The sequence below is a fragment of the Lepisosteus platostomus genome, chromosome 9 (genome assembly GCF_059453375.1).
Source record: "Lepisosteus platostomus isolate fLepPlt1 chromosome 9, fLepPlt1.hap1, whole genome shotgun sequence".
Taxonomy (NCBI): Eukaryota; Metazoa; Chordata; class Actinopteri; order Semionotiformes; family Lepisosteidae; genus Lepisosteus; species Lepisosteus platostomus.
Genome location: NC_142619.1, coordinates 47,898,004 through 47,916,488, shown reverse-complemented (window position 1 = coordinate 47,916,488; position 18,485 = coordinate 47,898,004).

Sequence of the window (18,485 nt, the reverse complement as noted above, 5' to 3'; positions counted from 1 at the left end):
AAATGGCCTTGAGAATTCAATATAACTTAATGTTGGTTGCATTTGCTTCACTTTGAAAACACACTGACCTGAATTTTCCACTTCCGCTCTTAAGTTCACGTTACATGATAAAACATACAGAACTAGAAAGTAGAAAGGGAAGAGCGAAGTCTGTAGTCCTTCCGGTAGTCAATGTAAAATATTTAAATTCATATTACTACTTAGGAGATCTTGTTAAGTATGCATCAGATTACAAAATTATTCTCAGCACTAGTTACCAATAAATCTTATATATTGATGAATAAATAAGAGTAATTATCAGCTACTGTAAAAAAAACATATGAATTTAAAGTCAGGAATACTTTTTTAAGGATTTGTTTCAAAAAACAGTTAATTGTGCAAATGATAGATAACTACAGGCATTCAAAAGATCCTGCTTATTCAGTACATGGATTTACTGTGCTGTTTTTTCCGTGTATCAACAACACCAGCAAGAAGTAAAGAATTTTGCTTTGCACAGGTAGGAGAGTGTACAAGTTTGACCAGGAATAAATGTCCATCATAAATATCATTGTTAGACTATAGCATAAACTTTGTACCTTAAAAAGTATTTTTTTAAAAAGACTTCTGTACATGCAGGCGGGTCCTCCACCAAGTATCATATTTTCCTTTTTGTTTACTTCCAAATGTTTTTCATTTATTTTGATTTGGATAATCTGAAAAGTGAATTCTACTAATTTTCTGAACTTATCATTAAAATTGAACATTTGAGAAATTCCCCCTTTTAAAGTTTTATTATTGAATAACCAATATCGGAAATAGAAGATTGTTTATAATTAAATACGTTAATAGTTTCATGTTAATTCATGCGAGTCTTGTTATTCCCATCTTAACATTTTAATAATGTGAGCTAATTTTGAAAGATACATAAATACAAAAATACGAATATCTAAAAACTAGACCTATTTGTTTCTCTGGCAAGAGACATTTTAACACTTTATATCACTTTTGCTATGGCTTACGCTGTCAGTGAGCACCTGTGCAGAATTTCCAGAGAGAGTCGATGGGATTAATACTAATAGCGTGATATGAATGTTTAAGAAGATTTCTCTCCCTAAGAAGAAAATATGTAATCTCACAATGTTCTCATATGCAACCAAACATCAAGGCATAAACAATGTGTCTTTTGGGATGTAAACTAAGTGAAGGGGTAATGTAAGCCATAGTGCAGGTGATACAGAGTGCCTTTTTGATGTTTCTGAGTAGAGTCACACTTCATTTTTATTCTTGAGATACTTGTATTTGCAAATACATGTACTGTATGTAAATCCTTCAAACCTGTGAGTGTAAAAACAGGATATATATGGAAAGGCAGTAAAATACAACTAATAATTCATATAGCCGACAGCATTTGTTGTGTTTTAAATGCCTTTGAGTACATAAGAATATATAAAAATGGACATACTATATACGTTTCTGTAAATGGTAAATCTCTGACATAAAATGGTAACTAACTTCATTGGTTGTGGCATTTGGATTGATGGAAATTGTTTATGAATGTAGTGCTGAATAAATAACCCCATCATAAAATATATGTAAGAAATCCATTATAACTAACTATCAATAATCTAAAAGCTGTGAATGTAGCATCTAACTAGAGCCTATCCCTGAAGGAGTGGCTAAAATGTCAGAGTACCAACATGCACTCACACACAGGGGTGTTTTACTTACTGATTAATTTGACTTTCAGCTTTATCCAAAGCAACTTACATGTACACCCATTTTAACAACTGGTATTTAATTGGATTCAGACAAAATATCTTGATCATAGGTACAGTATTAGTCTGTTATGTGGGATTTTTAAGTCACATCCTTGTAGTTGCAAATTCTGAACCCTAACCACTACTCCACACAGCTGCAAGTTTAGAGACACTTATTACCTTAACCAATATGTCTTTGCAAAGAAAACCAGGAACGGAAACCAGAGAAAAACCTGCACTCGCAGGGGGAAGATGCACACTACAAACAGATGGTGCGCCAGTTGAAAATCAGCAGCCCAGCAGCCATGAAATGTGACACAGTAATGCAAACTGCCATGCCACCATGGTGCCCTCCACTATAGCCAAATAAGAAAAGTGCTGTACAAGAATGACTGCCTCTAAAAACAAATATGATATACCATGATGTTCTGTTCAGGAATTTATCCATAGATCTCCATATTTTCTAAAAAATGTATTTTTCATCTTGTTTCATCATTTTAATATCACATTACATAAGAGTGCCAATTGCTGATGTTATTTTGATGGCTTCTTTAGTAATCAACACTAGAGTCTGACTTCCTCAGTTCTTTTGTACTTTTTGAAAAACGAAAAAAAATTTAACTTTTTAACTAAAAACAGCATGTTCTAGATATGCCCCGAATGTTTATGCCTGACCATAGCAATATAGAAACATCTGACATTTCTACCAATCTAAACAATACACTAAATTGTGAATCTATACGGAATACAAAATATTAAAAGGGACACAATGAACTTGCTGAGGGAATGCACATCACACCAATATATTTCAACTTGAAGGAATATGTAAATGATTAGCAGAAATATATTTTACAATTAATAAGAATTCATAAACAGTATTTTTATCTAAAAAACACTACTGCACTTTTGATTTAGGGATATTTGGATCAACAAGTGGAGCCATTAACAAAACTTCGTATCTCTTTATTCGCTTGCAACACATGCTAGATGTATTTCATTGTAATAGTTCTTACATGCAATAAACATTGATGATCTACTCATTTGCTATTCCAAAAACTGGTTAAAAAGCTTCAACTACCACAGGTTAAGTGAATACTTAATAAAGCAAAAGCACAAATATGTATTTTTTGTATACATGGGGTAAATGTATAAAGGGGGACTGTTACATTGAAAAATGTCTTCTAAGAAAAAGAACGGGCTGAAGTGTGGAACTCAAATTGGCATGAATTATGTTTAAGATCTATTCCTCTTATAATAGTTTATACTGTACCGTATATTGCTTGCAAGCACTCAGTTCATATGTACTGTATGTTGTATCAAATTGTTGAAACGTTAAAATGCTTCACTTTTAATATAGTACTTTTCTTCCAATAAGTATATCCATACACTTAGTATACTGTATGTAGTATTAACTATCTCCTTTTCCTATGACAGCTGATACACCACAGAAATGTATGACACAAGTACAACTCAAGAATGCAGCATGCAATATGGTTCCTAAAGATGCTGGATTGCGGTTATCGCAGATCAAGAAGTACAGTACTTGTTTGCTGAACGAGTAATCAGTACAAGCATTTTTAAAAAGCATATTATAACTAAATCTGATAACCCTGAAACCAGACAATTTGCTTACTACATAGTTTAATATTCTTGTATGTACAGAGAAAAATATCTTCTTTTTATCTTATATCATACTCGTTATTAATAAAATGCTTAGACAGATGGTTTAAGCATGCACATTACTTTATCTTATTTTGTGAACCCAATCACAGATAAATCACACAAAAAAATATATTAAAAAAGATATACATTATCATTTTGTAAACACACAACAGTGTCAAACACCAGTTAATCTTTCCATATAACACAGTAATTTGAAAATGAAAAAAATATGTTACCTAAATTAATAACACTTAATATGGATTACTAATTGATTTTGGATTATTTTTTCATATATTTTTCTGGTAAGCTGCAGTGAAGTTGTAACATCCAATATATGACTGGAACATATTTAATAATGCAATATATAAGCTTTGAACAATTATCTGTAAAGACAATCACTAGTGAGATAATACAACCACAGTACATGAATGGCAAAAAATCCAGATAAGCAGCTTTTGAACCCATAACACCTACTGGATGTCTACACTAATTTCCCGTAGACCCTGAAAATGATTCAGATTGAGGTCTTACTGAATTCCATGCACTTGTATTATTTTTTGTATGGCTATGTCTCCAATTAGTGGGTTAAGAGGTAGAAATTGACTTTTGTTAAATCATAATGTTAAATCATTTGGCCAGCGCACGAACCAGCATGTCACCTGTATTTTAGTTTTGAGTTGCCATCCAATGCTATCATCCTTGGGTTTTCAGTTGTGATTCAGCATCAGTTGATCAGTAGACATTATAATTTCAGCATTTTCACAATGCAATTTACTTATTTTCTGAAATGTATGAATAAATGATAGTTTTTTTTAACATTTTCGGTTTTAATTTCCTAAAAATAAATGTCTTAAAAATAGGTTAAAATCACAGAATCCCGGGCTTTGTCTTGACATTTGTTTTTTAATCCTGCAGAATAAACTGAACATGCATTTATAACTTCCTATTGGTTGTTGTTTTTTTTTTGCAAAGGTGGGGGGGTGCAGAAAAAAATGAAAGTGCCTGGTTATTAATGCTGTCAAATCGTGATGAAAGATTCATTTCATTTTATTTTTTATCCATTTTCCATTTGTAAAACACAGAACATAAATGGGACAATTGTATAAAGTTCCTCTACCTAGGCTACAAACTTTTTTCTGTAATTGAAATAATAATGTACTGTATATGACTGGTGACTCAAGTGAGGATCACACTGTGGTGTGGTGCAGTTCAGTACTGTATCACTACAGAAAGAGAAATAAAGCATTTTTGTGTGTTTTTTGTTGATATTGAAGCATCCACTAATGGGAATATCCAATATTTTTGTTTAGGTACTTGTTTGTATCGTCAGGATGCATTCTTTCCGGACCCTGTGCAGGACACAATCCAGGGTAGAGTGAGGAAACACTGGGGAAAAGGCATGCAGGAGACGGGAATGAAAACAGGGGGCGTCTCCATGGAGTGCTGGTGGTCGGGGGAGGTGTGGCTGAGGCAAACAATCCAGGGATAAGTCAAAAGGGAAATCCAAAACAGAGCAAAAGTCCAAGGCCAGGTGATCCTTCCAAGACAAACGATTAAAAAACCAGAACCGGGTCGGGACCAGCAGGGGAAATGGGAATGGGAATGGGAACAGAAACTAAAAGCTTAACGGGGCCAGGCGCATCCAGGTCCCGGGCTGCGGGAACCAATGCAGAGCCCTGAATAGTGTCAGCGTCTGGCTTTTAAGGGGGAACTGAAAAGGGGCTGGAACAGGGAGCAGGTGCGGGAGATAAATAACAAACAAGGAAGGGCTGGAGCACCCTTAAGAGGAGGGGTTTGCGATCGTGACATGTATGTAATTTACATACATAAACCCTCACACCTGAAGAAGGCTCCACAGCTGAAACATTGTGTTTCCTTTCTTATCTTTTCAGCATTGAATAAAACCATTACCTGTTCATTTACTTACAGAGTATATCTTTTTCTTCACACAAAACAGGTTAACAGTAAACTTAATAAATGCCTATAACATCACAACCCCTTCCTGCAACTAGGATTGTAGAATACATAGTATTTAGAAAAGAATGGGGTTAAACATTTCATTTTTTCGGTGTTAACTGTTCATTCTCATTAACTTCTTGGCAGGTATGGTTCCCAGATCCATTACAGATATTATGTATAAGATCCATATCTGCTTCTACAAGATGCAGAAAGCTGAAGCCTAACCCAGATGACACAGGGTGCAGAGGACCACACCCTGTATGGAATACCATTCCATCACAGAACACACACAAATACAAGCATATGTAGCTACTGTAGGGACACTTCAGACTTACCCAGCATGTCTTTGGAATGTGGGAGGAAACTAGAGCATTTAGATTTAAAAATACATTAGTGTTTAGCTAATTGGTGAAAGATAATCATTAGTACATAAGGGCAGTCACCAGATTAGGGTCCCACATCTTTTGAAACATACCATATCAGATCTGAGAACTATAATTAGAATTTCAATATTCATATCGTTTTGCAGACAATTTTTTAAAAGTTTTACCCAACATAGCTGCATGGTGTTACTCTAAACATGATGTTACTGGCAATTCTAAAATAATAGTAAAAAACACCAACAGAAAAAAAACAAACTCTTTCAGTGAAATGAATGTGTGGACAATAATACACAGCCATGGAATAAAGTCAGCACTACCAAGTAGCCAAAAGAAAACTATTATATTTCTTCTTTGCTCAAATGGATATGGTTATTTCATTAATTGCAATTAAAGTATATAATATTGTTGCATCATTTTTGCTATACCTGCTTTAGTACTACAGTGCACTTTTAAATTCTCAGGAGTTTTAAATCAGTTGATCAAATAACTTAACTTAGATAAGATGTACAGTAAGGCTAGATATAGTATAAGAGTGTTGTGTGTACTATAGCAGGATTACATCTGCTTTTATACAAGGTTTAAAAAGCAATCGGGTATACCATAAAGTTTAAATAACACATTTATTTTAAGCTGTTATTAAACATCACTGATGCATAAAGACAAAAATAGTTATGTATACTGAACTGGAGCTGAGAAGCTACAGCCTCGTTATTTTTTTATTTCTCAAAGGCACACAAGTCATGCAAATATATCTGACCACAGTTCTTTTTCTTAAGGCTATGGTTTGCAAAGCGTACACTTTGGTATACAGCATATAGGTATAAGAAAAAGGGATGTCATGTCTATCTAGTTTACCACACAAACAACAATAGGTCATAAACTATTCCCTCCTCATTGTTTCAGCAAGCTGTCTACAAACCACAAGAAGAGATTTAGATGGAACCTGACCTTGAATATACACGTATTAATTTACTGACAACATGAAGCCATGAAGAGCATTTCTTCTTTCTTTGTACTGTTTCACTAATGTTCTTGTGTACAACTGAAAAATGCTGTAGTTTCCTCTGTAAAATCTAATCTCAACTCTTGTAATAGGGATCCTTGACCTCCAAATAAAGACATAGTAACCCAAATAAAATAGTTAAATCTGTGAATAAAGCTATGTTGGTCACCTCTATAAATGACAGGGTTTAGGGCTCAAAGAAAAAAAAATGGACTGGCCATTCTTTTTAAATGTGAAGGGAAGCTGAAAAGGTACTGCCAGCATAATTATGCTCTAACGGATTGTGAATTGGGGAGATGAAATCAAGATATGCTGCTACAATTCTATGACAATATAGATTGCACACTGCTGTGATCACTAACCATGGGGAATGTTTTGTGAAAAGAAAAGTCGGCATTGAAAAAAAAGAAAAATATGCCCTCTAATGTATTTTTTATAGTTTTAATATGAGTTCACACAAATGATTAGCTTATGCACTGTTCAATTTCTGAATGTGTACATTTGAAAGATTTTCCAGAAGACCACAAACTGCTGTCTTTGTTAGTCACCAAAATATTAAACAGAAACTTTTGTATAATTCATACTGGCTCCACAAAGCACATTAGGTCACACTACTTTGATTTAGTGATTAAGGAACGGACTTGGGATCATCCCTTTACTTTAGGATCTAGGACGAATCAGGCTATCTGAGCCAGCATCATTTGGATTCAGATAACTGTGACTGGAAAAAACAAAAAATAAAACAAACACTATACGTCTTGTGCTGCACATGCTATTTTTTAACAGAACTGGTTTGTATTCTGACAGGCAAGGCATTCTTCAGGCATTTAGTGTTATTAGCATTTTTCATTTCTTTTACAATTGTTGCATTAGCAGACATTTTTCAGTTAAATATTTTCAAGATTTAATTGTGAAATAAGAATAACAGATATGTCTCAGATAACACATTGGATTTACCTGGCTTTCTTGCTTCATGCACATGGTGGTGAAAAGTAGTTTTGATTTGAGGGAACATTTTTCTATTGAGTAAAACATCACTTTCTAAAAACAAGTCATCTAAGATAGCTTTTGAAATTGACAATTGGTGAGATTGGTCAAACAAATATGTCCCGGAGTCCTCATGTTAAATAAATTGATCAGGGCAGACATACCACATTAACAGATTAAATGATTGCTTTGAGAGGAGGTCTCTGAATAAACAGAACTGACATAATGTGTATTAATGAGAGTTAAGACAGGGCACAAGTGCTTTCAGTCACATTGTACTTCAGGGTCAAAGCATTCATTTTCTTTTGTGTCTTACCTTATTGTTTTACAAAAAGAAGACAACTGTTTATTGCCTTTAGATTGTGATGACTGTGTCTGTTAAAACAAGTTAAAGTTTCCTTAATTTGTATTTCTTAAAGAAATAACTAAATGTATATTCTAATAACACTTACTTATTTTCATATAAATGTCTGTATAATAGCTCATTTCATGATTTGCCCTCTTTGACTTCTAGAACAAAATGTCATTACAAAAATAAGGCACATCGAAACCTTTGCAAGTTTTCACCAGGATGTGATTCAACCACAGTTTCTTACAAACTGTTCACAGGGCTTGTTAATTGAATTCAATTTATCAATGAGGTAACAGACGTGAAGAAATGTTTATCTTGAAAGGAATTAAAATGAAACACAAAGAGAAAGACACTATCAAAATATGCTAGCTGTGGACGAAAAAAGGAACAAAAACAAAAAAATCTGCAGGAAGTTGCTATTGTTTTCAACCATTCACGTTGCATTTAGATCTTTTTTGATTTTTGATCTGAATTTTTGAAGGTGCATACCTTAAAGGTTATGGCATCAACTGCTGGTTCCTGTAAATCGAAATGTATGCAATTGTAACTCTCCAAATAAGTTTGCTTTTCTGCCTGAATATTAAGAATAATTTCATTTATTTATTCAGACATACAGTACCCACATGTATGTAAACTGAAAACTGTAGCAATAAAAAGAAAAAAAAATCTCACCTTCTTTTATCTTTATAATCATATATAGTTTACTTATTGATTAAAAATAAGATGGAATCTTTAGTTTAATACTGTATTATATTTTTTTTTCATAAAAAATAAATTGTTTATTCTTTTTCTTTCACTTACAGTCTGCCGACTCACTTCTTTCAACTTAAAGAAACCTCAAATAATCATCTTCGCTGGCTCAAAAAGAAAAGTTGTTTGTTTAAAGTGCAAGTTGAGTCCTGTATTTTAACATCACTGTTTTGACAATGGGTCACCTAATTGGGTGGCTGTGAAATGTGGTGATTCATAACTGTTAGAAATAGGTAGACCATGCCAGGGTTTTATCATCTTTAAGTGAAACAGTAACTCACTTGACTTGTCAGCTGACTGCACTGATTGGAGCAGTGAGATTCTTCTAAGAGAAAAAGTGGACCCTGCAGTGTGCCACCAGCTGAATGACTCTGACAGATGGGCTTGTCAAAGGAGCATGTCAGCCAGGCCTCATTCTGTCCATGTGGTACAGGTGTCATGCCTGTAATTTAAGTCCTTGTAGAAATCTGCAATTCAAATCAAAGTTTATTTATGAAATGCACAACAATACAGAATGCAGCAGTACAGTAGTTGCTGGCAATTAAATGTATTTTCTATGAGCTCACCGGGGGGGGGGGGGGGGGGGGAGGGATCACAAAATTTACAAAAGTTAAAAAAGGTTACATAATAGTACAATAGAAATTGAATAAAATAAACTCAGACAATACTCAATATGAATAGAGCTGCTATGTGTCCATGGTGTATGCAATATATTCTAGTATGTCCACATAGTTCAGTATGATGAATTCAATGACAATTGTACTGTATGTTTATAACTATTGTGAATCCTATATGTCACTATATGTTAATTCTAACTTAGGTTGATTTATATATATAAAAAAGATCATTTCAGATGAAAAAAACTGTCTTCACAAAATTATCAGATACCTACTGGGTATCTCTGTACATTTTAAAACTTTAGGTTTTGGATTACTTAAAAACATACAAAAGCACATCTCAGTGACAGAACAGTGTTAGATTTGCTTGCTGGGGATCAGTCATGTCATATGAATACTGCTACAAGTAAGTCTTACTACTAAAAGTACTGTAAGTGCCCTAAAGTGGAAACATAAATTCTGACATTTGTAAATCATCCATAAATGTTGGAAAACTTCACAGTCCTAAGTAGAACATAAAAACAGGATTGCCAATAAAATATTTTAGTGCGATTAAAAAAATCTTCAACAGGGAAAGGAAAAAAGAAACATTGTAATAATGTGCCCTTAACAATGTTGAACTCATGGGAATTCTTCAAGAATCATCATAAAAGCTCTTAGGCTTATCATTGTTCTAAAGGATTGAATTTTTGTTTGTGTAGTAAGCAGGTGTTTCTATTACATTCTAATACATCTACAATTATATAGGAAATTGATCATGATCGCAGTATAGGTGTATTGTTACTGTCTTTGATATATTAGTACTATGGTTATTACAACCTTATGAAGAGTAAAGTTATTAAAGTACATTAAAAATATTAAAATGTCTTTAAAGGTAAGATTTTGGTAGCTTTGTTACATGTCTTATAACTAATACATACTGTAGAAATTATACAGTATGCCTAAGTTCTTTACAAAAAGAAAAGCACAATCTGCAGAACGCTACCCAAAACACATTTTATTAGATGCCAATTAAGTATTCAAATTGCTTCTGTACCTCATCACTCATTCATTAGTGCCACCTAGTGCACACATTCCAACAGCAATAATGCATTCTTTTTTGTCACAAGTGTAAGTTCATTGCTTAGTACCACAAACACAAACATCCAATATAAAAGTTTTTTTTAAGTAAAATGAGAACTAAAGGAAAAGATCTATGACATTTCTTTTCTTGCCATTTTCTTCACAAAATTTCTCCAATATAAAAACAAGAAAATATACAAATTAATTGTAATGTATCTATTAAATGTTGCTTCTTTTATAGGCTATATTTTTCAAATTGATTTAACTGAATTGAATTCTTTGCAATAGCTCAGTATACATAAACTGTACATATACAGTTGTGTTTTAATGATTTTTAAGTATTTTTAATTTTCATTATATTCATTATTTTGGACTATTCACATTAATTGCCATTGTATAGAGTATATTAATTATTACTACTATTAATAATAAATTAGTTATAGTAGCAGTATCCTGTTTTTTTGGAGTTTTGCAGGGATATTTAAATTGTAATTTCAATTTATAAGTCATGCACCAAATATGAACTATTTCAAATTTGATGTAAATCTATTTCCAATCAAGTACACTACTTGATTGTATTATCATATTCAAAGTGTACTGTTTTTTATTTGAAACCCCAGTATTTTGACTGTGTAAACATTAAAGGTGTTCTAAACATGATAATATAGAGCTCATTGAAATACTACAACTAATGTGGTGTAATACACTCAAACCAAACATGATCAATTTTAAAACTGATGCATTATGTAATCATCTCCCTATATATTCACAGAATTCCATTTAATAAATCATTTAGAAACATAAAACTTAAAATAGGCAAGTTAAGTACTAATGGAAAATGTAGTGTGTATCCCAGAAATGGTACCAAGTTATGTGTTCATATCTGGACTATGAAGAAAAGATAAGAATCAAAATGTAGGTGTTTCTTGAGCCCAATGCTACTTGTTAATAGAGAAGGTGTTATCCACAAGAAGCCACAAACTGATAAAATTGAATCTGCCTTCATTTGTTTGTTACGGTAGTGATGATTCTAAACATTTACTTTGATCCGGCCAAAAGATTTTAATGTTATGTTGAATCATAGCTTTTAATGTTCTACATTTTAAGTCCTGTTGCACAAAATACATTTGCCTAATTAGCTCCTGGAAACCTGCTGCTGTAGGTAATTTTTCCATTTCCATGCTGCTAGTGGAATTTCCAGGAGGTAATGCTGTAGTGGTTAAATAAAAGAAAATGCTTCAATGGAAAGAATGTATAGGAAAAACCATTACAACTGGCACTTAATAGGTAGAAGGCCAAGATCATAAAGGGATATGGATTTATATACGCTATTATACTGTATATAACTGTAGTTAAATATCTATGTTGTATACACTTTGGTCAAAATAATGTGGTTAGTGTCAGACTTCTGTGCAATAAATAGAATGTTTAAAAAAGGAATATGCAGCAATGGATACTTTCTACTGATAATGTTGTTTCAGTTGCACAGATGGGTTATTAAGTTTTTGATAATGATTCCACCACAAAGTTTGCGTAAAACTCTCCAGAGTATATACCGAGGATCAGTGTGTAAGACACTGTTGCAGAAGATAATGCCTGCCCCTTGAACAAGTGCATGATGTTCCCATGTTAGTGGGCTCAGACTTGAGGCGTAGTGAAGTTCTCAAACGTTCTGGTTATGTTCTGGTTGTGTAGTCTAAAACTGTAAGCATCTTTTATCAAATCCCAGCAGGGCTAGAACTGAACTCATCACGTTGGTGCTGTGACTTAGTCACAGAGTGTGACATGTGTCAGTTGCTGTGGTTGCTGCAGAAGAGAAAGAAGACATTTAGAGTAGGAGAGTATGATGGGGCTTAGTGGGCAGGAGCCTGCTAGAGAATATGATGTCACCCACTTGAAACCTATACAGTGTACATTTCTCCCAGGATATGAAATCATTTTTTTTTGGCACTACACTTAGCATGCATGGTGTGCCTCACATCTCTGTCATATTGTCTGAGCTAGGCATTCCCCTAGCTAGGACTTGGTGAACACCATTTTGCTTTCATTATCTGTGGGAATTGTACAGTACTTCTAAGGTGGGTACAGTAAGATTTCGAACCAGCCCATAATCAATACTTAGGCCAAAGTTTCTACTTTACTGCATGATTCATCTGTTCAAAGCTGCATTTATAGATGTTTACAGTCATATGGTTGAGAACCAGAACCACACAACATTAACTTGTCCTTCAGCATGAAGACTTACAGTATATCAGGATTCTGATAAAATCAGCACAATGCATTTCCTGTAATACTATTTTAATACTACTAGTCAGTCATCAGGAATTCCAGAAAATTGATGACCTTTGACCCCTGTCAAGTGAGAAATTTCATGTTATAGGGAACACAAAAACCAAAACTAATTTTTCAGCATTTTCTGAAATGGCTAAAAGGAACACTTAAGATACAGTGCATGAGAGATTGAAAATGCTCTTGTGTAAGATGTCAACCATCCACTGTAAAGAAATAAAAAGCAGCTCAGACTGCTCAAAAAGCAATAGGAACACATAGAAACAGTTTTTACTCTTTAAACTCTTTAAGATGCATTAGACCTTAGCCAGATCACTTACTATAGAACATTGTACTGTAATGCAGAGGTCTCTACATTGGTCACTGGAAAGTTTCAGGTTTTAAACTTCTCTCAATAATGTATGAGGTCCTTTATGGAATTAGGGTCCCCTTATCATAGAGTCCTAAACATTATACTAAGTTTCATAGCTGTTCGTTATTCAAAGGTCTCTCTTTTTTGACATAATGGGTCCACACCCTTAGCTTTTGTGTACCCTGTTTATTAGATTTCAGTCCTGTTAACATCAGAGAAGTTTAAACCAGTTCTTGTAAACTCAAATGTTCAACATTTGTTTTCCACCACTAGTGTGTAACTGTCCATTTTTCATGGTTTCTGATACTGTACTGTACTTTTGGATGCATTAGCTTGATAAAGACCTTTTTTAAAAAAAAAATAATATTCAAAACATATAAAAATTTAAAAACCGAGTGTGTTTCAAGGTACACTGGAATGGCAGTTCATAAGGAACCCCAAGAAAAATGTCTACTTTACTATCACAATTATCTAAAATGTGTATTAAGTCATTTTTATATGTGTAAGTAAACATCTACAAAAAATGTGCTGCACCATAGTTTTTACTTTACAGCAGATTTTTTTGGTTAGGTTTTCATGTATTCTTTTCATTTCAAAATTAAAAAAATAATATTCTGAATACATGTGTGATTCACACTTCTCTGTACCCGTGATACATAGAAATCTATTAGAAAGTACTTTCTTAGAAGTAAATCCGAATGTTAGTAGGAAAATGTTTGTAGTGAGAGAACCAAAATCATTTGAAAAATGTATAGAAAAGGGGAACCAGTCATTTTGAGCATGTGTATGAATGTTTTTTTTCTGCTCTGCTTTTGCTATGACTGGGCGGCTTGGTTTACTTTCTTTCATGTCTATATATTGTCATTTTTCTAGACGGGGGCATAGGTGGTTAGGGAAGTGGGAAGATGATGAGCATTAACTTGCTCTTATTGCTTGCTTGGGACCTCGGGGTAGATTTTTTGTAAGGTTAAGGAATCATACGTCTGTGTTTTTGCAGAATTCTGGTGATAACACCACTTTTGCGTGAACAGTACATGAAGAATACTTGTATTGCAGTTTAAAATAAATAAATGTAAATGTATAATACATGTATTGTGCTACAGAAGAGTTTCTTTTTCTATGTATAGTTTTATTCTCAGTGAACCTGTATAACCTTTCAACTCTAGAATAATAACAACCAGGTGAAACTCCCATCTCTTTCATTATGCTAAAAAGGGGCCCCACAATGAAAGAGATGCTCATGTCAGATTAATGAAAATGACTACCAACAACCTAAATGCTATCAGCTACCAAAGATGTCAGTATGATAAAAAGACAAAACCTAGACACAGAAAGCTGACTTTTCTGCCTTTTGTAGTGATGAAAATTTAACTTGAAGCATCTAACCCAAGAATTTTTGTATTTAATTAATTTCTACTGTAAAAATAAATACATTTTATTTTTAAGACATTAAGCAGAAAAAAATCAGTTTGACAATATAAATTGAAAGTTACGTACAAAGCAAATATTACCTTATAAACTATACTTATTTTGTCACCAAATCCTTTTTTCATAAATCACAACCAGTCCTCCAAAGTCCCTTTTCTCAATTAGCTTTGGATTTGGCATTCTTTGGAAGTAAAGTCAGCAAATGAGAGACAGACCAAGAACAGTCCCAGTGGAATGCGGGATTGTGATTATGTCACCACTTAGCGAAATAACTGACACTGATGGGTTTGAAATGAATCCTAGTCCCAGCAGATTGAACTTTCAGCCTCTTGCATATCAGCCATCTCTCTCTGGGTATAGGGTTACAACAAAGTGAGGGCAAGGCCAAGTTCACCCAGAGACCCCATAAGAATCCCTTGGCTGCTGTTTGAAGAAAGTGAAAATCTCTTCTACTGTCTTACTGCTTTACATTGGGAGCATGTTTAAAGACATCAATAGCAATGCCAATTGAAATGTCTTCAGGGCTTTTATATTATGTTTTAAAAATTGCCAAAAATGTTTCCTTCTTAACTAATATCCAATATGTTTTTAAGAGGTCAGTTTTCAGACTGCATTGTATTTTTTCTGTGAGTATTTCCATTGACTATAAATTGTAGCTATTTGACTTCAAGAAACTAAAATGATTTTTAAATCAGGTTTCAGTGGCGCACAATAGGCAAACAATGCAAACTACTGAATGCACATCATTTGCAGATTGCTCAACTTCTTTTTGATTGTCATGTCCCATTAAAACCATTAACAAATGTCATTTGTGACAAGCCAATTATGAAGTCACTTTCCAACTGTTAAAAGAGACATATGTGTTTAGTCTATTAAAAGAGACAGCAGGCACACTCTGGGAGTCTGAGTCAGGATTACTGGCAGTTTCAGTTACACTAACACATGAGCTTGCTGTAACCCGGGTCACTGCTTCTTAAGGGCTCTTAAACTGAGCTCAGTCCATTCAGCTGCCAGCCATAGTCCCTTGGTGCAAAGTCACCTTTCTGATTCGGTGGGACATTGTTGCCTTTCACATCCTGGTGAATCTAAAGAGGCACCAACTGTTCTTTGATGGAGGAAAATTAAAATTAAACTACTGGGTAAGAGAAATGTAGATGGATACACTGATATGCTTTCCTATTCCTGATTTAATTAAGTTGAGGAAATTATAATATAACTCAACCACCTGCACAATTTCCCACAGAAATAATTACGTAATTTATTTTACAAACCTGAATCCACAGATGCTGTCTTTCTGTTGCAGCCCATTTCTTCTAAAGCTGTTGGAGAAAGTGCTAAAATAACATCATGCATGTACTGTACTTTATCACTAATAACATTCCAGAAGAGTGCAGCATGCATGTGTTGTTTCCGTCTCTGATTCTTCTTCTATTTTGTGTGGAAGTGTAGAAGAATATTGGAGATGTGTGTTAAAAATATGCTCCAATTTTTTTTCTAGTTTTAACAAATTTTCTATAGTTGTTTTTGTTGCTGGTTTGTTTCTTTTTTACAGAACTGAATAATTCTTGAAGAAAAATAATCAGTGTAATTTCTTGTTCTTTGGATGTTTTATAACACTCCTAAAAGCTCTAGTCAATGCCTTATTACAATGGAATTCAAAAGCATTGACTTAAATTCTTTTAGATTTGGCTTCAGTGAGAATTCATCCATGTTTAAAATGTTCTTTGCCCTGTCTAAACACAATACCAGTGACCTCATCTAAAAGAGACATGAGTACAGATGACGTCTATAATACTTTACAGGTGTTAACTATTTTCTGACAACACTCAGAAACACTGAATGAAGCAACACACAGGTCTTTTATAACCAACTAAACCATTAAACAGTTTTTAATAAAATACATTTTAGGGGCAATCATCATAGTATTAATCATGTTTTCTGTGAGAGAATTTTACTTAAAATGCATTAGAATGCTTTATGAAAATATATAATAAAGTAATCAACATTCAAGCAGATACATAATTGGATTCACTTCAAGAGATTACAGCAGGTTTCTAATTGTTTAGCCAACCAAGAATATACAAAGCAATGTCCTTGCCACAAACCCCACAAAAACTAGTTAGATTTCTATATACAGTACATAAAAATAGTTGCTGGTCAGAAATATATAATGCCTCCAAAACAGGTTTATCTTTTACTGTCAAATTTTATTTAGTTTGGGTATAATATTCAGTATGGCTACTTTGGGTGACTAAACTCAATGTAAAAAGGAGCTATGAATTCTGTGGGTTTATAAGCTTATAATAGGCACTATTTAAAATACTTCTTGGAACAGAACCAGTGGATTTAAAACAATACAACAACATGCTTAATCTGTTGTGAGGAGTGACCCTGCTGGAAAAAAAACAAAAACATTTACCTATAAACGTCCATCCAAATAACATACTGCATTTGAAGTGCAAATCCTCCCATTGATTTTAAGGGTCCCAAAATTTCTCTGTGAAATAAACTTGAACCCAGTGGAGAACAAATGACAGGATTGGATGGCTTTGTGAAAGGATATAAGCAGTAAAGATTGAGCCGGGGAACTTTCAGTTCTTGCTGAGCTACTGTACATTTAAAACATACAGTATAAAAAATATCACAGATGGACTCACCGAGAGCTGCTATATGATAGGTTGTAGGAAACGTAAATCACTGGGAAGCAAAAATCAAAAACATAGTGGGTAAAAAGTTAAATATAGAACATATAAAATAAAAAACAATATTATGAATGAATACTGTAGGTTTTATAAAAAGGAGATTCTACTATACTTTAAAAGAAATATATAGAGTCCCCTGTATTTGCCTCTTAATATGTTTTTTTAGAACAGGAACTTTAATAGTGATTCATACCCACTTATCTGTAATCCATTCGCCCACCTTGAAGTTAATACTTTCTCCTTAGCTACAGTAATTAACCACCCACTTGAAATTATTTTTGCTTGTTATGCCAGAGGTTAGACATCCAAATACAAGTAACCAAGACCAGAGAACAGTTATTATTTGAGATCAGTGCACCAAATGCAATTGCCTTAATGGAACAAAAAGCTCATCCCTCACACAGTGTAGTCTGATGTGGCTTTCTTGGTATTACTGTGTGAACATTCAGACTTATTATAAGTTGCAGCAGCTGGAAAGAAGATACTAGTACCAATTATCCTTTCAATACATCTTATGATGCATGTATTGCCCCTTAGCCTGCATTCCTTTAAACAAGCAATACAGATATCCTCTGCCAAAAACAAGCAGAACCTCTGTCGTGTTAATTAGATACAGTACAACATTTTTTCTTCTAACTTATTCAAATACACATATGATTTTAAATCCAGGTCACTGATGGCTGTTTTTTAAAGAAGTCTAGTTGACAAAAATAAATTTAGGCTTATTGTTTAAAGCTATTTATTGTATCGAGGGAATAAATATACTGTGTTACAATCTACAGGTTAAGATACTTTGACTTCAAACCTTGAAAAAGAGATGGAAAAATTATTTCTAAGTAGTTACCTAGTGAAAGGAGGCCATTCAGAAAAAACTCGCAAATACTGTATGTTAGCGTGCTTGGAAGTTGTAGAAATGTGTATAAGTGTGAACAGAGGGGCAAATTTTACTGTGTATTTGTAATTAAAGGTTTGATGAAGACATTTTAAAATATTTTAAGTACTCTCACTTTCATAATTTCTATTCCTATTTTTAAATATATTATTAAGACAAAACTAAAAATGTCTCAAAAAAGGGAATCATTTATTTACAGTAAATTAAATGACATTTATCCATTCATCCATTTTCTAACCTTTTCATCCAATTCATCCAGTTGCAGAGGTGCCATAGCCTATCGCAGCAAGCAAGGGGTGCAAAGCAGA